The sequence below is a fragment of the Desmodus rotundus genome, chromosome 2, assembly GCF_022682495.2.
Source record: "Desmodus rotundus isolate HL8 chromosome 2, HLdesRot8A.1, whole genome shotgun sequence".
Classification (NCBI taxonomy): domain Eukaryota; kingdom Metazoa; phylum Chordata; class Mammalia; order Chiroptera; family Phyllostomidae; genus Desmodus; species Desmodus rotundus.
In genome coordinates this window covers 153,334,354-153,362,040 of record NC_071388.1, presented here as the reverse complement: position 1 = coordinate 153,362,040, position 27,687 = coordinate 153,334,354, and the positions used below count along the sequence as shown (strand labels likewise).

Below are 27,687 nucleotides of genomic sequence, written 5' to 3'. Positions count from 1 at the left end.
GAGATCGTTGAGTCAGAACATTTATATTTATTGAAAACTGAACTAAAATCAGAGACATATTTCTTTGTCTCAGGTCTCAGAACAGAGATTTCACAACTTTCCTTGGTTTCTATTCAACTCTTTAATCGTCTAACATGTATTCCTTAGTTATAATCTCTGTCACTATGAAGTATCCAGACTATTTCTGCTACTGCTTCATGGGATGGAAATGGAAGCACCACACACACTCCTACATGGGATTTATTATGGGAAAATTGCCAAAGTATTTAGCATTATGTTTATTGACATTGAAAGGATATTTACTTATTAGTTCAGTTACAGTGATTTAATAACAATTGTGGAAGAATAAAAATATTGGTTTATGGTGGGCATGATCTCTATAATTTTCAGCCTTCAGTCTACTTTTCTGCCTATCTTTTTCTTCAGTTCTTCTAAAAAATAATGAAATATTAACTTGATTAATTAGTTCCTGAGACAATAAAATGGATAAAGGGCATGAACACAAATATTTTTTAAAACATTTTTTATTATAATTGTCATTCAGTATAGAACATTTTCTAATTTTCACTACGATTTCTTCCTTGATCCATGGATCAATTATTTAGAAATGTGTTGCTTAATTTCCAAAATATGTGCTTTTTCTAGATAGCTTATTATTATTGGTTTCTAATTTCATTCCATTGTAGTCAAATACTCTAAATGAATTGAGACTTGTTTATAGCATAACATACAGTCTTTGATGAGTGTTCCTTGTACACTTGAAAAGAACATATAATATGGAGTTGGTCATAATATTCTATAAATGTCAATCAGGCCCTCATGTTTAACAATTGATAACATTATTCAAGGCATCTATATCTTTACTAATTTTTTCTACTTGTTCTATTATCTCCTGAGAGAAAATTATTAAAATGTATAATACTAATTGTGCATTTGTCTATTTCTCATTTTAGCCCTGCCAATTTTTTCTTTTATTTTGGAATTCAATGATTTTATCAGACATATTTAAGATCATTATGTCTTATTACAGATAGGCCCTTTTACCCTATAAAATGATCATTTAAAAAATCTGTCTTAGTGTTCATTGTCTTGAAGTCTACTTTACATGATATTAATATAACCATATTAGTTTTCTTTTGCTTGGTATTTACATGCTATATCTTTTGCTATTCTTTTACTTTCAATCTGCCTGTATTGTTATACTTAAAATGTGTGTCTTGAAAACAGAGTATCACTGGATCTTGTTTTTATATAGTCTGCTAACAATTTCAAGAATAGTGAAAATACAAACTTAGAAAAAAACCTATGCAAGAATGTTCATAGCAGCATTTTCCATACTAGTAAAAGTCAAGAAACAATTCAAATATCCATCAATAGATAAATAAAAAACAGATTAAATATATTTATCCAACACAGTATTATTCAACATGTTTGTCAAAACTTGAACTAATGCACATTTTATTTTTTGCAAATTATATTTCTACTAAAGAAAATGGCATAAGCCCAAGCTCGACTGCCTTTCTTAGACTTCCTGTTTCCTAATAAGTCAGTGTGATTATACCAAACCAGACCTAGGCAAGCTGAGACAAGCAAATCATCATCGTTTTTTCTCTTGCTGATCATCTTTCAGAAGATAGTTTCTACCAGATACCTTCAATTTATATCTCCAAGTGGCCAGGATAAAAATACACCTATGAGTTTCTCTGGATTCAGAGAATTTTATTTATCCCATTTTATTGGGAAGTACAAACCCAGTTATGCCTCTAAGACAGTAAGTTCTAAGAAATTTAGCTCTTATTGAATCTTTGATCATAATACATCAATATCACTGTAATAAAGTTAAACCTAATTTAGTAGTCAAAATGAACACATGGAAATTTAATAACAGTACTCATTCCAGTAACACAGTAACAGCATGAGAGAACAAAGCAACACAAGACAACTAACAACTAACAATATGATTTGTTATATGTCAAGCTCAAATAGATTTTTTAAAATTTTACAAATGTTTCTACTTAATGTTTTATTGATTGACTTTAAGAGAGAGAGAGAGATTTGTTGCTCCACTTATTTATGCACTCAGGTGTTCATTCTTGTGTGTGCCCTGACCAAGGATCGAACCCACAACCTTGGTGTCCGGGGATGACACTCTAGACAAATTGAGCTACCCAGTCAGGGTAAATTGTCTATATACACTATTTTATTTATCATGTACAACTATCCAAGGAGGTAGATCAGGGAGGTATGAATAACTGTATTTTAAAGATGGAAGAACTAAGTTTTTAGCCAGCCTATGTCAGTGGCCATAGCAAATAGACAACAGATGCAAGATTGCAATCTATATATTTTGATCACCCCTCCCCAGGCCCCAAAAGGAATTCATTCTCTATCTCTTGCTATTCATAAAAGGTTAAAGGCATTGGGGGCTGAAGAGAAGAAGAAAGGCTTCTGGGGGGAGGTGGATATTTAAGATATTTAGGTGTCGACTCTAATAAATTCTCTTTTTTTGATTAAAGAATGATGCCCATGGGTTTCTGCATAATGTTAAAGCTGATCTTTGTTACCTTTTGAAATCTCTTTTAGTTCTGAGATGTTTTGGTGTTAATTGAATTAGATTTGGGGATCTCTTCATCAGATACAAACTTATAATGAATGGTTTTTGGAAATTAACAAACTGATTCTTTAAAATAAAAGAAATTAAGTCTACCTAATTCTGCTATGCATACTGCTACCTATATAAACAGTACTTTTGTGCCTATGGTAATAAAGTCAATAGATAAGAAACAAGTTACTCGTTCTCCCTTCTAAAACTTTGAAAACTTGGTAATAAGGGACTGAAAGTGTTGCCTTGAACAGAATCCCCAAAGCCAGTCTAGTTTTTACCCTTGTCTGCAATAATTAATGTGTGTGTAATTTCAACAGAATTCTCAGGCTCTACAATCTAGGGGTGGTAGATTCATTCTACCTTCGTGTTAAGGAAGAGGAGAGTCAGGTGTGCATAACATACTATGTAACATACAATCTTATGTGGTAAGGGCATTGGCGTTCATTTTGATTCACATGTAGGAACTCCAAGTATTTAGATTTACATCTTATAAATGCTGACAAGACCTAAGAACCCATGTGACAAAAACCTTCTGCCACCTGAATCAATAAAATATTTACACGGGTTTTGACAACAACCTCTTAGTATTTAAATTGCACTTTAAATATTCAAAGACATTGATTGTAGCAAGCAAGCCTTTCATTTTATTTTTGGCAAGTTTGGCTTACTCTTCTTTCATGAGATTTTATTCTTCTACATTAATACATAATACACAAAATTTTTGAAAAAAATTGAGTGAAGTTTGATTGGATAATAGACATAGTCTTTGGTACTACAAAGATATAAATGTTTTTTAAGAGTAGGTGACAATTTCCACAGTTCATTTGACTCTTGTGGACTTTTTCTGTAACAAAAAGTAAAATGACCTTCCTGGAAAGGGTGTTGAAATGAGACTGATTATTAACTAAAATAAAATATTTTTTAAAAATTACATTAAAAAGAAATGTCATTAAAAATAAAAACCCTTTTCCTTGATTTAAATTTTGTTAGTCTGAATGAAAATAAAAATAGTATTAAGAAAGAATATTTTGACATTTTAAACAGTCAACCAGTATAAAAATTGAATGGAATTTTTATTTAAAGAAAAACTGAATTATAGATCCACCAAAAAAGCCAATAACTTTTTGAAAGCCGCATTTATTTAAAAATTCAACAGAAGGCAGCCTGATTCCTAAGGGGAGGGTGGGAGAGCATGTTATAAAAATCAGAACAATTGTTAGAGATGGGCATGAAACACACACGCAGAAGAGCAAAATGTTTCCGTGGCATTTCACGGACCATAGTCTGTATCCTTCTACCACTTCCAGGCAGCACATATGTCTGAGTAAAACATTAGTTGACTTTAAGAGCTTATATTACATTTCTTTTTTACTTGAGACATTTTTTCAATAATTAGCAGGTAAAAAAAATAGAGGCTGTTTCATTTGAGAGATAACCAAAGCAACGAATAGCCATTTTCATTGCACAGATTATGCAAAGAAACAGTGAACAGTTACTATTTATTACAAACCAGCACTTCAGTGTGACTGAAAGACCATCCCTTTTCTCTTTTTCAAACAGTGAAAACCTTCAATGTCATACCCAGTGATGCAAAGTGACTAAATGATGGAATGCTCAGGCAAGATGTGAGAGGAGGTGGTGGAACTGCAAAAATATTCTCTGTTAGAGATAATTTGCATCAAAAGGGTCCACATGGAGCATTCTGTGAATCAGTCCCACCTTACAGGTGTGTACCACCACTGAGGTAATTAGTGTACTTTATTTCAGCAAATAATACAAAATTAATAGCACGGAGGAAGTTGATAGTGCCGACCCAAAGTTAAACCATTTAACAGCACACTAGTGTTTACCTGGTGTCTAACTTCTCTGTCTTCCTAATCATTCAGAGCTGGAGTGTTGAGCAACCTCTTACCTTTTAAATGAGTAAATAATCTAATCCTTTCTTGTTGATTTACTCTATAGTATTTTTTAATATAGAGACTGATATATTACTTTTATTTTAACAGTTAACATGTTTATAGCTGTTGTTCAAGTACAATTGTCTCCATTTCCCACCCTCCACTCCTCCCGCCGCCCCACCCATCCCTGCCTCCCATCCTTGATCCTACCCCCTTTGGCTTTGTCCATGGTTCCCTTATACATGTTCCTTGGTGACCCTTCCCAAATTTCCCCCCCATTATCCCTCTACCCCCTCCCCTCTGGTTCCCATCAGTCTGTTCTTTATTTCTATGTCTCTGTTTATATTTTGCTTGTTTCTTTGTTTTGCTGATCAGGTTCCATTTTTAAAGACAGACATCATCAACAATGGTGGTATTAATATACACTGGAAGAAACATGGAGCTAGAAGGCACTTTAGAAAGAATGTTGTCCATTTATTCCATTTCAATGGTAATAAAATAGAAGCTTATAGACTTTAAGAGTTTAGGTAGCTAAGGTCATATCTAGGACCAGAGTTCTGATTTTCTAACTTCTTTACACTGGTCATAATTTGTTATTTATAAAGAAAAATGAGCTGTGAGATTTAAAAAAAGAGTGAACAAAGTTTCATCTGAACTGAAAGATGAAAATGAGAATTGTTTTCTATTAAGTAAATAGACATAGTTAGTAGAGTCACTGAATACTTCTATTGTATTTATTTTCTTTATTCATGAATAATCTCAGGATTTGAAGGCATTTATTTTTGGCTAAAAACCCTTGATCACAGACAGTTAATCCCTCTCCTTCCAATTCCCCTTCTCATCTACCAGGTGCAGTGAAAAGAGCATTTACACTCTGAAATGGTTTGAGAAGGGAAAATATGTATCAATGTTGGAAATGAGGAAGAAAGCTGCACGATGCCATAAGTGTCTTTCTCTAGGTATGCTGCAGCAGGAGCAGGTGGAAGGAAAGCCACATTTTGCAGGACTGTGGGCATGAGGACGATCCCTGTAACTCAGAAATCAATGGAAGATGTGCCAGTAGCACACAATAATTACAGTGGCACCCCATGGCAAGGGCTGGAGAGAGAATATGTTTTGCAGCAATAGTAGGACACTGAAGATTTCAACAATATTTCCGAGATGTCCACCAGATGGCAAAATCTGTGCCCAGCTTACACCAGGTGCAGATAGCCATGCCAGACAAAGAACAGGAATACTGCTCCCCATGAAGGCAACTGAATTCAGGAAATAACACTTTACTTCCGAGGATTCGGTCCTGGCTGCTGAACCTACACAGCCCTTGCCTTGATTAACTCTTATTTTCCTTTGACCACCAGGCCAGTGAACTGGCAAAGTTACAACAACTGGGAATTTAAAGATGTCTCTCCTGCCTAAAAGATTTTAACATTTATAGGAAACTAACAATACTTGATAGAACCATCTCAAATCCCATGTTACACAGTATAGAATTTCCTGTGTCAGGGTGAGTTAGCACAGGAAAGTCACTGGACATATAAAATGATATCATCATTCAAAATAAGGGGTATATTTTTAATAATTGGTGCAGCTATCTGCTTATGAAATAGAATTACTACAACTAGCAGAAAAGGACACGTTAATCTTAAAAACTACTCTGGTTAAGATTAAGAAAACAAGAAAAAGAAACTAAAGGAGTTCATCACCACCAAACCATTATTATATGAAATGTTAAAGGCACTTGTTTAAGAAAAAGAAGATCAAAACTATGACAACAAAATGGCAGATGATATAAACCTAACAACAATTGAATCTAAAAAACCAATTAAGCAAACAAGAAGAACAGAGACAGAATCATGGATACAGAGAGTGTTTGTTGGTTGCCAATGGGAATGGGGTGTAGGGGAATGGGTGAAGAGGGGAGGGGACTAAGAAGCACAACTAGGTAGTTACAGAATAACCATCAGGATGTAAAGTGCAGTGTAGGGAATGGAGCAGCCAAAGAAGTTACACACATGACCCCTGGACATGAACAAGGTGGGGGGATCACTAAGGGGGTGGGGAGTGCTGGGTGGAGGGAGGCAAAGGGAGAAAAATCAGGACAACTCTAATAACATAATCAGTAAAATATAATTTAAAAAGGTTAAGAAGACATTTTTAACATGAACACAAGCTGACAATTAGCAAGTAAGTCAACTGGAGACTGCCACAATACTTTTTAAAATAGCTAAATTCATAAGTACAATACAAACAGCAAACTTAGCAGATTTGAAAACACAAAAAATTAAGTGCATTAAAAAAAAGAAGTCAAACTCAAGAAGTTTCCATAGATCTAAGAGGGAAAATATGAGGCACAAATTTATTGTTAAGATGATAAATGACATATGAGGCAAAAGCCCAGAAGACACTCTAATTAAAGAGAATAATTTTAGAAGGAAAAACCAAAGCAAATATAGTAGTTGTAATAATTTCTAATCTCAAGACAGAATGGAATCTTTATAGCAAAAGAGTCTATAAATAAAAGGAAACATCAAATAACAAGTAAATTAATTAAAATAAACAAAACTCTAGACATATTCTGTTAAGCTAGAGAAAGTTAAAAAATGAAGATACAAGTCCTTCAAGTTTCCAAAGGTGAAAAATTGCTAGTGTCCAAAGAGAGAAAAAGCACAAGCAAACTTTGGGTTGTATCTTATCTTCCTCATATTAGATACCAGAAAATAAAAGACCAAGAAATTTTAGAGAAAAGTATTTGTACACCAACAAATTGTCATTCCTTTGGAGGGCATGAGAGAAACATCTCACACAACAAGAGCAAAGCAAATATATCATCAGTGTACCCTTACTGAAAAGGTCATTCTAAGGTATACTTCAGCCCTATCGAAGACGGAAAGGATGGGGAAACAGTAATATCCAAAACCGCTCAGTTAGGACACGAAGTTAAATCGTAGTGCTGAACTGAAATCATCGTTGTCACCATGGTTATAAAACAACACACTTATAAAGAACAATTCTTTAAATTAATAAGAAATACCAAATTTTAGATTATATATATATATATATATATATATATATATATATATATAATCCTCACTTGATGACATTTTTTCAGTGCTGAGAGAGAGAGAGACATTGATGTGAGAAAGAAACATTGGTTGTCTTCTTGTACGAGCCCTAATCAGAGATCGAACCCACAACCTTGGTACCTGTCCTGACCAGAAATCAAACCTGTGATGTTTTGATTTATGGGTCAATGCTCCAACTAACTGAGCCACACAAGCCAGGGCCTAAATTATATTTTTTTAAAAATCAGCACATATGGATGTATCTCTCACACACACATCGGTGTTTCTCTTCCTCTCTTTCTCCCTTCCCATCTCTGTAACAATAAATAAATAAAATCTTAAAAAATAAAAATTAGCACGTAGTTGGATGGGAAAATAAAATTTAATATTTTTATCTTATAGGGAATAGTTCATAGATACTGTTTCATTTGTGATGCTGACAATTTCTTTAAAAATAACAGAATGAAAACATGATTGTATATTCATTCCAAATAATTAGAAAAAAATGGAGGGGAAAAAACCAAAAAATATATATAGTTGACAGAGTCCAAGAGGCAAGTTGGGAAAAATAAAGAATAAAAGTCAAAGCCACAAAACAACTTATGAGAAGCAAGATCAAATATACCTAACACTTATGGGAATGAATTGTGAATTGGTTTGCTCACATTGAATAACAAAAAGTACCAAATTAGATCACAAAGCAAAAGTTGCACAGATGCTGTTTATTTTAAAAAAGCATGGGACAAGTTGCCAACATTAAAAATAAGTAATGGGCCAAAATATATCAGGCAAATACAAACAAAAATGTAGGTTTTACAATGTTATTAGAGACAAAATTTATTTTAAGCCAAAAATAACTTAAATGGATAAATAAGATAGTTTTATATTTATAAAGGTGAATCTTCTAATAAACATATACTAGTCATACATTTATAAAGTTAATCATAGTACAATATAATGCAGCTATTAAACATTCAACATAATTGTAGAAGACATAAGTTCACTTCTTTTAGTTTTTGAGAAAACACATATGAAAACAAAGTAAAGGCAGTGAAGATTTGAATAAAAATAATTAGTAATGTTAATTTAATAATCATGAATCAAATGTGCCATACAGAGAACACTTTCTTCTATAATTTCTAAAACTGGTCAATTACGTAGCAACAAAGCAGCAAGCAGACAAATAAGCAATTAAACAAAATAATCCTACCTCAATAAACAATGGAAAGTAAAATATGTAGGCCTACCCCATATTGTTTGACCACAAAACATTGAATTTATAAGATATATTTTAAATTTTATAAATCTTTGGAGTTCTCTATGAAATGAATAACATGTATGAAAATGAAATTGTTAAAATGGTATAAGAAGTAGAAAACTTGACCAAATTATAAGGAAATGAATTGAAAAAATATGCTAAACTAACTCAAAATAATGATAAGGTGTTGTTTCATAGATGAGTTATTGATCTCTTCTAAAAAATAACTTTATTTCTACATTTTAAAACAGACTCAAAGCATAGAAAAATAGAGAATTACTCAAAAAGTTTTTCAGAAAAAATATAAAATGGTAAAACTACCAAAAACAAATAACTACAACCAACAACACAAATAAGTACATGTAAAACTCTTACATAAAATTTATCAGCTACTTAATTTAAAAATGTACCAAAAATATCATCCAAAATAGTAATGCAAAAATGGTGCAATATTGAAAATATACTAATGAAATATTGGATGTCAATGGATCAATAAAAATATGAACTATAGGCAGATGCTAAAAAGGCATTAAGTTTCACATTTATTTGTAATTATTATAAATGTTCTCTGTAATGAGAAATGAAAGGAACCTCCTTACATGATAAAGTTTATCTCAAATCAAATTTATATCAATGCAACCATATCACTATGAATACTGATAAAAATATATTTTAGTGGTGAAATATTAGTGATGAAAAGTGCTTAAATACTTTTATCTCAGTTAAGAAAAAGCTAACCATTTTTACTATTAATTTTTTTCCATGAAAATCTGCCAATGTGACTAAGAGAAAATGTTCATTAGAATTATAGAAAACATTGATTAAGAGCAAATATTGTAAAAGAGTGGATATATTTATAATTATTTACAGATAAAATTATATACCTAGAAAAGCTAAAAGAATCAACTAAAATGGTAAAATTAATAGATTATATCTGTAATATAGCTATATCTATAGATTTTGCTGTAGGAGATCATTCTTCCAGAAAGTTAAATACTGTCAAACATCTGTACCTTACGACTGTATTACAATGTGAGCACATAAGCTGGAAGTCTGCAACTCACTTCCTTTAATGACCATTTAGTGCTTTAGGCTTTGTGGGCACATGATCTTGGCTGCCAGTATGCAACTTCCTCATAGCGGCATGGAAACAGCGATGGACAGTATATGAAGAAATGCACATGGATAGTCCAATAAAACTTTATTTATGGACACCAAACTCCAATTTTCATATACTTTTTATGTCATAAAATATTCTTCTTTATTTCCCAACTATTTTAAACAAAAGAGCCTGGAGCAGGCCATAGGTGGCCAACCCCTGAGTGAGCTGTAAGTGGTCTGTCAGGTAGTGTTTTCACTAATCCATCTGCTAGGCATTATGCAAATCAAAATGGCACTCTCAAAGCCTACGTCATGTCATGAAGAACTTTATAAACTTCATGAAAGAAAGAATTTTTTATTACCAGATATATAAATGAGTAAAGAATTGAATATTAAGTTTAGAAAAGACAGATAGAAGACACTGAAGGGTTTAAAAAACTAAGGTAGTAATATAGACAAAATCAACTGACATTTTCTTAGAATGTTTTGATTTGTACAATGCATTACACTGATTTATTAAAACATATCTTGTTTCATTTACATCTCTTTTTGGTCTTTGATAATGAACAGATGTTTTTGAATACTAAACCAAGGCCAGGAATTTGAGAAACCAGAAGCTCAGGAGGAAATGATAAAGTACAGTGGATCAGAGATTAAACTGATTGGCTGAGTAAGGTGCTGTGGCAAACAGTTCTGCAGTTAAGGATTTAAAATGTCCTATAAGATACACATTCCCTGAGTCATGATATCAAAACTGTATTGAAATCACTACTTTCTAAAGCAGTTGTGTCATTTTTTTTTTAGGTTGCATTTTTTGAAGACAGATAATGATTGGATGGGACAAAATGTGGGTATCTGTGTGCATAAAAATGTATGTGTGTGAATACTGTTGATTAATTCTGTTATTGATTATAAAAACTACTAATGGAATAAGAAAATTTCTTATGAATGAGTTGAGATTGGAGGGGGAGAGATTGGGGGGGGAGATAGAGAGAGAGATCGATCCCCACCACTATATCTATTATTTTTCTCTGAAAATTTTATGTATGCTGCATGGATGTCCTTTGCAAATGACCAGATAGTCTGCTACAACACTACATTTAAAAGCTATTTAAGGCAGTTATATTAAAGCAAACCACTGAGAGCTATTTTAACAAGTCACTTGAAGTAGAACATAATTATGTCATGAAAGTAAGAAATTTCAAATAGCATCCTGAGTGAAATTTTAAATGACTAGAGCTCAACAAATGTATTGATCACCTCCTATGAAAGCCAGTCTATTGAGGTGCTAGATAGTTCGGTAGAACCTTCAGATACAATGTCTATTCTTACACAGTGCACAATTTCACTTAAGAGATGACCCAGGTGCACACGTGTCTGGCTAGTCCACGTATAACAAGTATAATAAAGCTGCAGGACGCAAGGGAAGTACAGAGGAAAATGTGACATTACATATGAAAATATCAGAAAACATTATAATAGAAATAAATAACAATAAAAAATTTAAAAAAAGAAATGACATGTTAATTGGATACAATTAGGACAAAAGTTCATATATATTTTCTAAAGCACTGGGTATTATAAAAAATTTTCACTGCAACACTGGATTCTACTGAGGACAAGAATATATTGAGTGGAAATATTTTTCAGTATATGTTTGAGTGGAAAGTGAAACATTCTCTAATAGTGAACTGGTATATAGAACCATTCCATGTGTGGGAAATGTGGCCCAGCCCCCATTCAGAAAAGCCAGTGGGGAGTGAGGTTCGGTGGGTAGGACCCACGCCCACAGATAGGTTCTCCTGTGGGGAATCAGGCCTGCATTGTACCTAGGCTGCTATGAGACTTGCTTTCGCTAAAACTCCCTTGCCCTGGATTGAGGCAGCAAATGCTTACTGAGTATCTTTAACTTCCTAAAGTCTGTGCGAAACCTCCCAAGTATGGAGTGTAACCAGTTTAACTGCTTTCCCCCTTGAGCTGTAACATCCTTGTCTTTGAAGTAATTAGCAGTATTCTGTCCTTTGTTGTCTGTAAAAGGTAATCACCTACAGTGAACTTGTGCATAGTAAATGAGGACCATCCTCAAAGTAAGGTGCCCAGAAAAGCAATAAAAGCCTGTTCAGGCAGGGGTTGGCTCTCTCTCTTGGGCTCTCTCTAGACCTCTCGCCTTCTCTCACTTAGAGAGTGGCCATGCCACCCCTTTTTCTCCACAGGATTTCTGTAGTCCCTGTGTATTTGTCTATTGCAGCCACAACACAGGATCCCGCTGGCCAGGATCCACATCAGAATGGTATATTTATGTTAGAACATTCTATACATAAAGGCATTGGCCTTTAACAAGGACAATATGTAAGTTGAGATTTAGATGAAGACATGCATGAAAACTCTCTAGAAGAGCTAAATCAGGCACTTTCAAAATCCTAGTAGTTTAGTGAAGTGATGTCAGCATCACAGTGGCATAAGACACCTCTTGTATTTTTGTACTCCACTCAACAACAAAAATTCGACATCCATCCAGAAACAAAAGTGTCTCTGTGGGAACTGTGGAATCCAGGACCATATGTCAAGGGACTCAGGAGGAGTCTCACCCATCTGTGCATCAGGAAATAGGCAGATAGACCCCAGTACCAGCTGTGGTCCTTGCAGAAGCCTGTGAACCGATTCGAGCCCCTCTCTGCCACAGTCCAGGAGCACCTGAACAACACTGACTTGAGAAGTCCTCCACAGACAAGACAGCCTTTGAAGTCCAGGTTGGGATGCAATGGAGTAGATAGGTGGAACAGCTTACCTTTGCCCCCATCACACCACCCCCAAGGTGGCACAGCTTAGGGGTAAGTGAGATCTTCTCAGCTATGACTTCTCCTTGGGGGAAAGGGAGATGCATAAGTGAATGCCCAGCTTCCCCTATTGTATGGGACTGTGCTAAAGAGACTCTCTTGCAGATTCTGGACTAGTAAATTGGAAGTTCCATAACTGGGGGAAGGGAGAAGATAGAAAGAGCAGCACATAACGGAGGACATTAAGAGCAAATGGTTTCTGAATACCAGGAAATCCACCCAGGAACCCCTGGAAGTACATAGCCTGCTGACCCCTGGAACTGGCCTGAGTGCCACACCCACACAGTGCCCCTACTCTGCAGTCGGCTCCCTGGGCAGGCTTCTGAGAGCAGCAGCAAGAGGGAGACCCAGTACATGCAAAAGACCAAACAGAAATTATGGATTTAAGAATTCAGTTGAATGAAATGAAATATGCAGTAGAGGTTATCAACAGCAGAATAGACCAAATACAAAGAATCTGTGAGTTATAAAAATAGCACCCTTGAAATAACTCAATTAGAAGAAAATAAAGACAAGAGAAAGAACAGAGTGAAGAAGGCCCATGCAATCTATGGGACACCATATAAAGAAACAGTGCGTGTTACTGGAATTCCAGAAGAAGGAGAGGGGGAAGGGAACAGAAAACTTATCTATAGAAATAATGGCTGAAAACTTCTCAAACCTGGGGAGAGATTTTGGACATCCAAGTTCATGAAGCTAATAAGTCACCCCATAGTTTTAACCCAAAATGATCTTCCCCAAGACACCTTATGATAAAACTGTCAATATCAAGGGAGAGAATGGAATACTAAGCACAGCAGGAGAAAAACAGACTGTAACCTAAAAGGAACCTCAATTATGCAGTCAGTGCTCTTGTCAGCCAGGAGCAAGTGGGATGATGTGTTCGAAGTACTGAAGGAAAAAAAATGCCAACCAAAAATACTCTATTCAGCAAATTTACCCTTCATAAATGAAAGAGAAGTGAAGACTTTTCTAGACAAACAACAGCTGAGGTCATTCACCACCAATAGACCTGCCTTCTAAGAAATACTAAAAGGAAGTCTTTTATCTTGAAATGAAAGGGCTCCAATCAGTAACATGGAAACATGAAAATATGCAATGCCCTGGTGAAGGTAAATGCATAGCAAATTCAGAATACTCTAATACTGTCATGCGGTGGTACGCTAGCCACCGAATTCTAATGTAAAGGTCAAAGGACAAGGGTATGAAAAATAACTATAGCTACTATAATTTGTTAATGAGGACAAAACATAAAAAGAGGTAGATTATGACATGAAAAACATAAAAATGTGGGAATAAAAGGCTAGAATTTTTGCATATGCTTAACGTTATCAGCTTGAAGTAGACTGTTATATGTATGTTTTGTGTAAGTCTCACGGTGACCCTGAATTGAAAGTCTTGTCTCAAGTCTTGTCTCACTGAGAAGTTTTCCATTTACTTTTCTCCAAAATACTATACCAAGTTTACCTGCTATAAAATAAAGTAGATTATAGTTATTATAGTGTTGGTGGTGGAAATTTGGGCTTTTGACTATTTGGACTATAGTCAAAGGGGTGAAACTGTCAAATAGGGTGTATTTGAAATTCACTGACTTACCTGCACAAACTCACAGGTATTGAAGAAAAATACATAAAGATGTTTATGGCAGCATTGTTTATAAAAGTAAAAAAAAAATGTGGTGGTAACCTAAATATCCATCATTGTGAGATTGTAAATAATTTGTGATACATTTATAATGTAAAACTATACATCAGTTGAAGTGATTGAGCTGTGTGACCATGTATCAAAATGATCAATTTTAAAACAAAAGCCAAACCAAAAAAATATCATATTGAGAGCAAAAGCAAAATGTAGAAAGATGCAGTATGATGCCCCTGAATAAAAAAATTAAAATAAACAAAGCAGGGCTCCATATTATATGTGTGTTCAAATATGTGGAGTACAACTTCAAAATATAAAGTTTGTACATGAAATTCAAAATAGATGTTACCCGAGAAGGGAGTGATAGGAATGGGATCAGTGTAGGCTACAAAGGAGTCTTCCACTGTACCATATTTTATCTCTTATTATAAGAATCTGAACTAATATGTCAAAAGAAGTCATGATGAATGTTTTAAAGCAACAAATGGAATACAACGTCCAGTAATAAACATATCCAAAATTATGACCAATCCCATCCTGTTGCTTTGGGTACTTCAGGTAGGCTTTGCTCAGCGATAAAACCATGTGAGTAGTTTTATGTAATTTGCTCCAGAATCGCCTCATTTGGTCCACATGTGCGGCTCCTTTCGTTCCTGGGCCCAGGCGTTGTTCTTCAGTTACTCTCAGGCCTAGGCTGCTCTACCGGATGTGTATTCTTGCCACTTACTAGCAGATTCCTTTAACTGATCCAAGTAACATTTCCTACTTTATACATTTTTAATACTAAATTCTCAAATGGTTAAAGAATTTTGTCTGGGTCTCAATTTTTGTCTAAAGACAGTCTCATCCTTTGTTTTATGCTCCTTCTATCCAAAGAAAGATGTCTTTCATCAGTACTGAAAGTTTCCTGCTATTATTCTCAAGTATCAAGTGTCCTTCATTATCTCAATCATTTCCAGAATATCTCTTTGGTGTTCTTGAAACTTTTAATTATACTTATTATGCCTATTTACATCAAGAATGCCATTAAAGCACTCTAGGTAAATTATTATATACATCTACAAGCCTTCCTTATTTCAGTGCTATTTCATCTGTTAACCCATACATTGAGTTTTAAATGCTAATTCTTATTAATTTCATTTACAAAGTCTGGTGTCCTTTTTCAATAACTGCCTATCCTTAGTGCATAGAGTTTTGTTTCTATTTCTTAACACTTTTATAATTTTAAACATGCTTATTTATGGTTTATTTTGAATTATTTTATTATCACAAGTCCCTGGGATGTTAATTCTGTATCTTTTTGTTATGTCTGCTGAATATCCACACAGTAGTTTATTTCTCACATAGTTTTTTTTTTTTATTATGGGTTTATGTGAAGTTTTCTTTAAGATCTAAAGTTTTGAGAAAATGACCTTCCATTATTTTATAGTTGCTTCTGCCAAGTATTAAAATATATTGGGCTACATCATCAGAGAAATGAAAATTAAAACCACAACTAGATATTACCTCATACCAGTCAGAATGGCTATTATCAATAAATCAACAAATAACAAGTGTTGGTGAGGATGTGGAGAAAAGAGAATCCTTGTGCACTGTCGGTAGGAATACAAATTTGTGCAGCCACTGTGGAAAACAATATGGAATTCCCTCAAAAAACTAAAAATAGAACTACTTTATGACCCAAAACTTCCACTCCTGGGTATTTATCCAAAGAAATTCAAAACACTCATTTGAAAATGTATATGCATCTTTATTTACATTGTAGCATTCCTTACAATAGCCAACACGTAGAAGCAAACTAAGTGTCCATTGATAGAACACTAGATAAAGAAGATGTGGTACATGTATACAATGGAATAGTACTTATCCATAAAAAGAATGAATCTTACCAATCGCTAAAACATAGATGAACCTAGAGGGTATCATGCTCAGTGAAATAGAGAACCACAGAGAAAGATAAATACCCTATGATTTCACTCGTATGTGGAATCTAAAAAACAAAATAAATAAACAAACAAAACAGAAACAGAATCGTAGATACAGAAAACAAACTGATGATTTCCAGATGGGAGGGGGGTTTTCACCTCTGGATGAAAGAGGAGAAGTGATTAAGAAGTACAAATTGGAAGTTACAAAATAGTCATGGGGATGTGAAGTAAAGAATAGGGAATATAGGCAATAATACTGTAATAGCTATGCATGGTGTCAGGTTGGTGCTGGAATTATCAGGGAGATACATCATAAGTTACATAGATGTCTAACTACTATGTCGTACACTTGAAACTGATATAATATTGTATGTCAATTATAATTTAAAAATTAAAAATAGTTAAAAAAATAAAAAAGATACTGGCCTGATACCAATTTCTACATTAACTTAGACACCGAGGAGTTACTTTTCATAGAACAGTATATATCCAAATTCCATTTGATGTGAAGCAATCCCAGGGTTTTAAATCTTTTAAAAACATTTTTGTTTTATTTTATTTTTAATTAACTATATATTGGGGTACCATTAGTTGATAATTAAGTTTCAGGTGCACAGTTTTATAAAACATTATCTGTACATCCCTTCCTAAAATACTTTCTCCAGAAGACAGAACAGATAAAAGTGTCCTCGAATTCCTGGACAAGAATATTATATTTTCTAATTCTTATTTCAGTGAGAATACCACTCTTTGAGGCTTTATGCTCTACACAGCAGTTCTCAGTTTCAGTTCTCCATATTACAAAGTTCAAGACCTCATCTGAGTATTTTCACAGACTTTAAAACTAAGCCCTTTGAAAATCTAGACATTCTAAATAAGATATAACACCCTTCTGCTCCACAGATCCCTGTGTCAGCTTTCATGTTTATCACTCAGGAATTTAGTTATGTCTTTACTTCTGAATACTGTAGTTTTCCCTTTATTTATTAGGAGCTTAACTATGTATGTATGAATGTATGTATGTATGTATTTTTAAAAAGATTTTATTTATTTATTTGTAAAGAGAGGGGAACGGAGAGAACATCAATGTGTGGTTGGCTCTCACATGTCCCCTACTGGGGACCTAGCTCGGCAACCCAGGCATATGCCCTAACTGGGAATTGAACTGGGGACCCTTTGGTTTGCCACACCAGCCAGGGCTTAACTATATATTTAAAAAGCAGTTTTATTCGTTAAAGCTTGAGTTTTAGATGTTGGAAAAGGAGTTTCATGTTTACTCAGTCTACGAAGTTGCCAGAATTGAACATTCTCTTAGGTTTTGTAGAAATTATTACTTTTATTTTAATAGATCTCATTTAACCTTAACATTTCTGGGGATGTAGGAAGCTGTGGATCTCAGGATGTGTTGTAGAACTGGTCAGAGCCATCAGTACAGGTTCTTTTCTGAAAGCCTGTGGACAGGCTGTATCAAGTGCAAAAGGATTTCCCATGTCTGGTTTCCTCTGAGTCTAGGTTGGTAATAATAGCATATATTTACTCACATAGTTGTTTCTACAGACAATTGATTCCCTAAGAAATTAGGCTCAAAATTCATATGGTTACATTATTCTTGGTGATAAAAGTAAGAATTTAATAAGAGTCATTAGAGATTTCAGTTGGTGACTTTACCAAGAACAGTAATTGGGTTCCTTATTTTCATTCTCTTCATCTACCTTAATGAGCCACTTTACATTTTAACTTTCTGACACTTAAGCACCTAAATCACAGATCACTTTTGGAGGTAGTTTCATTAAATATAAAATATGGCCTAGCCCTTTTTTTGACTTTCTTCTCTTCCAGCTGTTAGAAATGGGGTGATTGTATATCACAGTTTGCTTAGGATAGTCCTGCTTCACTCCTGGTCTAGAGAAATTATTAACAAACCACATTGTGGTTTAGATGATACACTTTATAGTCACTCTGTCTATACAACTAGTTTTCTCAGTCTTCTGGCGCCACTGATGCAAGAAACAGCCAGTGTTAGTGCGTACTTCTCTGGCACCTCCTAGCTGCTTACAATTTCAGGACCACCACCACTACTCAACTCAGGGAAGACTCAGAAAAGCAGGAAAACATCCCAGCTGGTAATGCCGGGTTGATAAGGAGAGTATCACAATTGCCCCCTGACTAGCTTGCTTCACGCCTGAGATATTTCACCTTTTGACCTCAGTTACTCAGAGAGGGGAGACAGTGTTAATCTTCTCTTATCATAATCTTACCATAAATTTATTATGATATGCCAACCAATCCACTATCTTTCACCCGAGCCTAATAAAGACTTTGTTGTTCCATTGTCACTTTCCTATACACATCACCCAAAACAAAACGTGCCGGGGCATAATTTTGCAATCACATAATTGTGTATGATTTGTTAATACCACCACGGCATGCTCGTACTGAAAGCGTATTACAATCCCAACTGATCCCAGATACCAATACAAGGCAATCATTCTAAAATGTAACAATGATTCAAAAATTTCAAAGCACTTCTTGAGGGTTATTGCTTCCTGAAATCATTTTATTCCAGAGTGGACATAGCTTTTAGCAAGTAAGAAAAAAGTTAACTAAAATAATTTCCTCACACTCAAAAATCTTTTAACACTTTATGATTTACACACTCATGATTCTTAAACCATTTCTTAAAACTTTTTCACAAATATCAAAGGTCCTTACATGTTGAAAAAGATTTTTTTATTATTAATGTAGTTAGCAATTATATTTTATTCCAAATGAAGATCTTGACTTAAAAGTTTAATGGAATATTACTAGGAAAAATTTGCGAAGTCCACCTCCACCTCTGCTTCCAACCACTTTCGACTTCTCTAAACCCAAAGGTAGTGAGGGGAGATGACAAGAACATACGAATCTTACAGTGAGATAAGTCAGTAGCTTTTACTTTTGAGTTTTAATATAATTCCAGTTCATGTTCTTAATGCAGTCCATCTTTTCCTACATAAAAATAGTATTTCAATAGTATATTGCCAATGGTATTTATCATCATCAAAATGTATGTAAAATTTTAATGTGCCTGAAAATCAAGATAATATAAAATTACAATTTTGATGATTAAAGATCTTATTTGCCTTCATAGGCATTATGAGTCCTCTCTTTTGAATTCTAAAGCAAGATCTTCCACCAACATAAACAAACCACTTTCTTTCTCAAAAACCTTACTGTTACTATATTTGAGCAAAAATAGAGATCATATTTAACTTGTATTCTAAGGGTAATAGACATGTGAAGTAGCTGTTGGCCAAATCCAAATCTATAGTATTTTAAAATTCAAAGTACATATGAAAATACTTAAATTTTTTTCTAATTAATTTCCCTTTGAATTAAACTTGTTTGTAACTATCATCAATATTTAAAGCACCCTGAATAAAATGCATTAATAATTTATGAAGAGTGATAAAATCAGAAAAAGTAGTAGGAATATATTTTTTGCTATTGGTAGCATGCAACAGTGGTTTGGAATTGATGTTAAAAGTATCCGTGGCCTTTGTTAGAAAAACTTTTCAATAGAAATTTTAGAAGAGCTTAATATATACCTTCTAGTGTGTTTGCTTTGAGTAGAAATCTGAAATATATTATCCTAAGGCCTGCTGTGTGTTTTCTATAACCCATTATAAAATTATTAAATAAATGTTTTGCAAAGACACTCGATAACACAACCAAACACAGAATTTGATCCTTTGAAAGGACTCTGAACTGAGAAGCAGTGAGCCTGGTTTGCTGCCTGGTGAGCGTACACCTCAACACCTCTAGTACCAAGCGTTGTTTGTGACCCTCTTGTGGGTGCACAAGAGCTGTTAATACAATTGACCTTGAGTTAGTGTTTCTGTTTCAGATCATCAGCTACTCCATCCACACCCCCTAAAGTGCCACACTGCTGATGGAGAAAAGAGGGACGCAAATAAACATCAAGTTCTGAAATGGATGAGTTGAGTTCCACAGCTGGCAATCATAACCCAAAATTTCCTTTAAAAAAACACAAATAAAATCTAAATTTCATCTTAATATTTTGATAGCTGGGACCTAAAACTACATAAAGATGATCTCATCCAAGTCTTAGTAGTTGAAGAAGGTTGTTAGGAGGATATCTAGAGGTGACTCCTAGGGGAAGAAGAATAGGACAGACACTGACAGGCAAGGGGAAGTCTGCCTTCACAGTGTTGCTCACAGTCAGCCCCGAGGCGAGGAAAGGGGTGTATCTGTATCTTTATCTTAACTGTATTTCTTCCTAAGTGCCTGCTCCTGCCTTTTCACTCTGATGTGTCAGGTTTGCCAAACAGCCCAATAGATTCAGGTAGAGAAACAAGGAAGTGATATTTCTCTCCGCCAATTCTGATCTGAACTGTGTGAATCTGAACTGAGAACACCGTTATTATTTCACAGTCATCTCTGTGAACAACGGGATTCTTGATCATGCCTGAGCCTTCGTTAAGGCCTCACACTGCCATTCAGTGGTGTGTGGGTACAAGGGGATGCTTAGACATTGGCTCTAGGAAAGATGCAGGAAGATTCTGGAACTGTCAATAGAAAAGAAGAACTTCTGGAAGGAAGCTTCATAAAAGAGGTTAAGGAAGGAAGTGTGTAATTAAATCGACTTCCTTTTCTTTTTATACATTTCTTGTGAAAGTGCTAATGAAATTGATGGAGGAAAAGGCCAGATCTTGAATAATTAATTCAGATGCCGGCAAACCAGACCTTAATAATCAACCTGGCTACCCATACTAGATATGTGTTGGTCTAATCCTATGAAAACAGATCATTCTGAATAAGAAATAAGCAACTTAAATATGTACAAACAGCCTAATGTAAAACAGTTGTTAATTCCCAATTCAAGGACTATCATGACAAAAATGTGCTCTGCTAGAAAGTATTTTGCTATTGAAGATAAATTATTTTTCCCAGAAAGTCCATATGCTACAAATACCCTTTTCTGAGGACCCAAGTGATTTAAATAGAAGAGATATGTTCCCTTACAGACAGGATTTAATTTCCAAGAACATGGCACCTAAAGTGAGTTACATCAGCTTTCCTTTATATCATCTCCTACCCCATCTTCCTGTCTCAAAGAAAAAATGTTCTTGAACCTTCCCTCTCTTATCTCCTGTAAGACTGCAAATTTTTTTTTGTTTCTTCTTTCCTTTACAAAATTTTCTTTACTGACTTAAGAGACTTACTCTATGAAGGAGCTGGGGTTTTTCTAATCCTAACTAAAATCAAATTTCCCTCAACAGTACATTACCCCTCAATAAAAAATGTTCTCTCTTTTCTTTCACTGGTAAAAGTCTTAAAATCTGAAATTACTCTTCAGCTTTCTCATTTCCTGTTTAGTCCTCAGTCTGAGCCCCTGTCTCTGTAAATCTACTAAACCCCTTAAAATACACCCATGACCTAATAATAATAATGAAGTCCATCAGCTCCTACCCTATTTTCTTAGTAATCAAGGACATGGGGTGGCTACTGTTTCTGGACCCTATTTTGGTCATCAACTTATCTGCCTTGCCTCCTATGGCTTTGTTACTCCTACAACTTCTCCCATTCTTTTCCAGTTAATTAGTATCCCCCCTAGATTTGTTTTACCCCACCTAACCTTAAATTTACACCCCCAGTCATCTTCACTCCACTTTTATTCCCCAAAGATGTTTATTTACACATGACCTAATTCTTGCCACAGCTTCAAACATATCCATATATTCAGCTTTATATTTTAATCTAATAAAATATCAGGTGGACATAAAATTTCCACCTGATAGAATGTATCTATGCGAGTGTATGTGTTAGCATGTCAAAGGTATAACATCAAAAGCCAAATTATACTTACTTTTATGCTCCATACAAACAAAGCAAAAAACCAAAAACCACTACGCTCGGTTTTCAATCAGATTGGATTTTAAACCTTATGTATAATTTCCCTATACAATGCCCTATAGTTCTTTATTTTCTTGTATTTGCTTACCTCACCTTTGTGCCTGGAATAAGCAACTTTTTATTTATTTACACTCAACTCACTCTGAGCTCCTTTTCACAGAATTGGGGAATCTCTTATTGGCTTATTCTGAATCTCAAATACTATAACACAGCACCCAGGTTCAAGATAGGTGTACCATTCACATACCTGTCCCACTCACTTTCTTCTCTTCGTTTTCATGTGTATAATATTTTGAGCTACAGTACTCTCTGTACATGCAGATTTCCATTTTAGTTCCATGCCTGTTTATGCCTCAGTATCTACATTGGACAGTTCTTGATAGGTGTGTGGTATTCCATAAACATTGTACGTGGGAGTGGCACATTTTCATCTCTTTCCTTTCTTAAGATATAGAAGGAGAAGTGTGTAGCTTGTGCCCAGTGAGAGAGAAAAAGAGGGAAGGACAGGGCATGAAATGGTGAATATTCTTGTAAGGGTAGATAGACTAATGAATATGAAGAGTTTATTCTGTCAGGTAGGAGGAAGAGAGCAGCGAGCTGGTATGTAATGGTGCATATCATTCATGGGCATAGAGTAGAATAATATACTTCATCAAATGAAGGAAGAAGAATGCTAAGACACAGAGAGGTGTCATAGCTATTGTTTTAGTTTTCTTGGATGTCTTGTCAAGAGGCTTGCCTAAGAAAATTGAATACTGCCTATGATACGCCATTGAGTAACATGTACACTAAAAGAAACTGTACCTCATAGAATTTACCCAAACACACACACACACAGTCACTTTCAGCACACCTTCTATATGCCATTTAAATTCACACTAGAGGTAAACTGAGTTACTGCTCTGAAAGACATTGAAAGGGGACTAAATGGTCGTGGAAAAAATACAATAAAAATTAAATTAAAAAAATAGAAAGACATTGAAAACTGTTAACCAGTGTTCTGGCCTTGCCTCTGATTCTAATTTAGTATGTGACTGTGGGAAATTCACTTAATCCCTCATTGTTATTCTTTAAATGATGATATAGGTAAGTGCTAAAGATCTGTGATTCTAGAAATTCCCATGTGTATAGAAACACATCAAACTTAAATCTCCTTATACATACCACATGTCAAAGGAATGGATTTATTTTTCTTGGTGGTTCAAACCATCCCATAGAATCATTCCACACAGCTTTCACAACCTCTGACACAGCAGTTACCTCTGTACGGGAAGATGCTGAGTGAGATGGAAACATCCTGATGCACCCCTGCCACCTGCCACCTCCACGCACATATACACCCATGCACACGCACACACAGCTCTTTCCACCGAGAAGAGAATGAGGCTTTTAAAAACAATCTGACAAAATACATTTTAAATATTTCATTTTAAATTAATCTAAAAGGAATCTGGACTTTTAAATGCAGGATTTCTATATTGCTTTTTTCCTATTAATTTGATAATAATAAAAAGAGGATTTAAGGGACAGCATGAGAAGAAGCAGAGAAAAGCAGAGCTGTTGCACACAATTTCTAGCTCCTGAGTCATTCCAGTCTTTTTAGCACAGCTAAAGTCACATGACCGAAAATAATTTAAAATGTGAATGCCTTACACAACATCAACTATTTTTGATGGTCACAGTCCTATCATCAAAAATCCACTAAGGTCTTAGAAAAATCCATTTCTTAGCAATCAATTTATTTTCAGTTTACCCCTTATTTCCATGCTGAGGGGAGGGAGGAGGTCTGTATTATCATTCCCAGTCTATTAAACACTACATAAATCTTCCATTCATTGGGGAAGAAATGACTTACATATTTTTGTAAAAAGGAGAAAAAAGGCACAAATCAGCCACACCATTGTTACCGGCAGGAAAGGTTCAGAAGGCCTTTAGGCTCTGGATGTGGCATGCCTCTGAGGCTGTTCTCAGAAGGCGCAGCTCTGGGCTGTAGCAAAGCCACTGCCATGTTAATCTGCTTCATTACATCTTTACAATTGTTCACCGCATGAAGGAGCAGCTATTTCCCTTGTGAGAGGGAGACCCAGCCTTCACTTTGAAAGCTTTACCTTCAAAGGCCACACAAGTACAGCCACAGACGGACACTGAAGGCCAGAAGGTCAAACAAATATTAAAATACAGCATGCTGGATTTGGAGCTCATTTCACTCTACGGAGATTTATAAACACAGAACAGCTAGATTTAGAGCTTTTGGATCTTTTAGATCTGAATCCAAGTTTACAAAGCACATGTCTTATTTTAAATATTTTCATGAACATAGATAACAATTCTTTGATAGGTCAAAGGTAGAATCATAATGGCTTACCTGAAATAAAGGAAATTGTATATCATAGCACAGAATCCATATATGTGTTGAATATAATAGTCTCCAAGGCAGTTCTTCAGAATTCCAGCTAGAGCAGAAAGTAAAATCTCACGTGTTCCATCCTCACTGAAAAAGAAAAAAAACAAACGACGCCTCAGCACCCTCTCTGCTTCTGCCTTAGCTTTCTGTGCTGACACTCACTCGTTGGTATCCACTGACTGTTAGAAAGCAGCATGCTACACGGAAAGAAAGAAATACATGTAAGGCAGCGTCTTACATGGCAGCTCCATCTTCTGGCCAGAAGTGGAACCACATCCATTCAAGATCCTTTGGCAATGCCGCATTTAGCACGTTTGATGAAGTGGTGTAGAGTCCATAATCCCACTGTATTTGAAATCAACTACTTTAATTAACTGTAACTTAAACATTTAAAAAACATTAGGGTATAAATTTTCAAAATATGTGATCTTACTTTTAGGATTTAGTTACATTTATTTACTTTATATTTAAATGGAAGCTTTTCATACATCATTAAAAATTTCACACTTATCTTAGGACTTATTTAACTTTATTTGCCATCTGTAAAAATAATATGTATCCACTATAAAGTAATTTTAAATGTCAAATTTGTCTTGGATAGCTCTTTGAGGAGAAGTTGGGTAGGTTTTTGTTTCTAGAGAAATTCTGTGTTGTGAAGTTACTGTTTTTATTGGGGGGGGGATGTTAAGGCTAAAGTCAATACAGGACAATGAATTACTAAAAGACAAACTAGAAAATCTTTAATCAAACCCAGCTTTTAAAGGTATTTCAAACTATACAGATACCAAATTACACCCTATATGAAATTTGATAATTATTGTATACTATAGTGTGTAGTTATATCTTTCTAGGGGAATAAGGGAAAATTATAATGAGAATGCACTTAGTAAATAACAGAAGTTAACTGAGCATACATACTATGCAATCAATAATATGTTTGTTTAATTAATTTCTCTATGGTCAACTGTGAAACCCTCATTTATTTTTTAAATTTTAAAATAAAAAGATAGTCTTTCACTTTTTTTCAATGTCACTCAAATTTGGATACAGGTATATGAATTAAAATTCTCCCTAGTCTTTTTTTTAATGAAGGGGAATACACACATATATTCATATATATATGTATACATAAAAGATTGACTCAGAGCCCTGTTTTTCTCAAATGAGGACCCAAATGTCACTTTTCTAACTTGTTGCCTTGAGTGTTGAAGTGGAGGAAAGTCACAGAAGGAAAGATCTGGGTTGGAGGTCAGAAGACCTCAGCTCTTGCCTTTGACCCACTGAGTAACTTTGGACCTCATGCTCCAGACCTCCTCAAGCTCAGGTTTTCCGTCTGACCAATGAGAAAAGGAACATTTTTCTCCATGTTCTCCATCAGCTCAAACACGGTATCAGCTTATGTTTTGAGATATATATTGTTTTGAATTTTAATAGTTTATGTTTATTGTATTTTATCCATTATCATTTATTCCCCTTATATCCTCGTTCACTTCCACCAACCTCCTCCCCCCATTCCGCAATCACCACACTGTAGTCAATGCCCATGAGTCCTTTTTCTTTTTTGCTCAATCCCTCCACACCCCTAATCCCCATAGCTGTCATCCTGCTCCCAATGAGTCTGTATGTGTTTTGTTTGTCAGTTTATTTGATCATTACATGAGTGTAATCACATGGTATATCTTTCTGATTGGCTTATTTCACTTAGCATAACATTCTCCAGGTCCTTCCATGCTGTCAAGAAGCACAAATTTTTCTTCTCTTATGTGGCCAAGTAGTATTTTGTGGGGAACTGTTCTAAGCATGGGAAATGTGGCTCAGTCCCTACTCGGAAAAGCCAGTGGGGAGGGAGGTTGGTGGGCAGGACTCACGTCCATGGATAAGTTCTCCAGTGGGAAATCAGGCCTGCATTGTATCTTGACTGCTTTGAGACTTGCTCTTGCTAAAACTCCCTCACCCTGAGGCAGCAAATGTTTACTGAGTATCTTTATCTTCCCGAAATCTGAGCTAGATCTTCCAGATATGGAGCATAACTGGTTCCAACCATTTCTCCTTTTACATTGCAAATATCCTCCTTTGATGTATTCAGCAACACCCTCTCCTTTGTCTGCAAAAGATAACCACCCAAAACAAACCTTTGCATAGTAAAAGAGGACCTTCTTTGATGTAAGGGGACTAGAAAAACAATAAAAGCCTGTCAAGGCAAAGGCCAGCGCTCTCTCCTCTTGAGGGAGTGGCTGAGGGGCTCAGAGGCGCTCTCCTCTTGAGAGAGTGGCTGCGCCATCCCTTTTCCTCCACAGGTTCTCTGTAGTCCGTGTGTATGTGAATACTGCTGCCACAACGGATCCTGCGGGCCAGGATCCACGTCAGTATTTCATTGAGTAAATATATCAGACAGGTGTATGAACTAAAATTCTCCCTAGTTTTTTGAAATTCCAGTCTTTCATTAGCTTCTACAGCCAAAATGCTGCAGCTCTGTCCATGGTGCTGAAAGCCAACTCCAGAACTCGAGGGATTTTGTCTTAAACTTGTTTGAAATGCTATCTTTGAAATATTTGATATAAACTTCATTTTCAAAAGTTCCAAATCATCCAGAATAAGTCATAATATCTAAGGTATCTAAGATACAAGTAAATAGGTAATATTTTATCCACAGAATATCTAGTATACATGTTGATCAGAAGCTATAATGCTGTTGAAACTATTTAATAAAAATATGATTATTAGTTACACTTCGTTTAAATCTTTTATAAAGTACTTAATTTTATCCTTGCCAAAATTATATTACATATATTGTTCCAGAATTTAGTGCCTCCTTTTAATAGATGAGGTTATCTAATCCTGGTCTTCAGTAGCTTGTCCAGAGTTAATGAACAAGGAAGTCAGAGGAACGAATGGGGCTCTTTAAATTTTACCTTACTCCTATTTCTACAGTACTATTAAGATATATTTATATGGTGTTTAAAATATAGTATTAAGATTGTACAGATAAATATAGTGACTTGAATGAAGTAGAAGTGATATGATTTGCCTTTTAAGT

The 27,687-nt window shown here is 35.0% G+C and overlaps 1 protein-coding gene across 1 annotated transcript in view; it reads right to left on the bottom strand.

Annotated features, from left to right (window-relative positions):
* Window positions 1-24,812, bottom strand: part of LOC112322182 (sodium channel protein type 2 subunit alpha) — a 125,720-nt gene extending 100,908 nt beyond the window's left edge. Inside the window, exon 1 of the mRNA XM_024579762.3 lies at window positions 24,612-24,812. The gene's annotated coding sequence lies outside the window, so the exon portion shown is untranslated. The remainder of the gene's footprint in view (window positions 1-24,611) is intronic.
* Window positions 24,813-27,687: the final 2,875 nt, after the last annotated feature.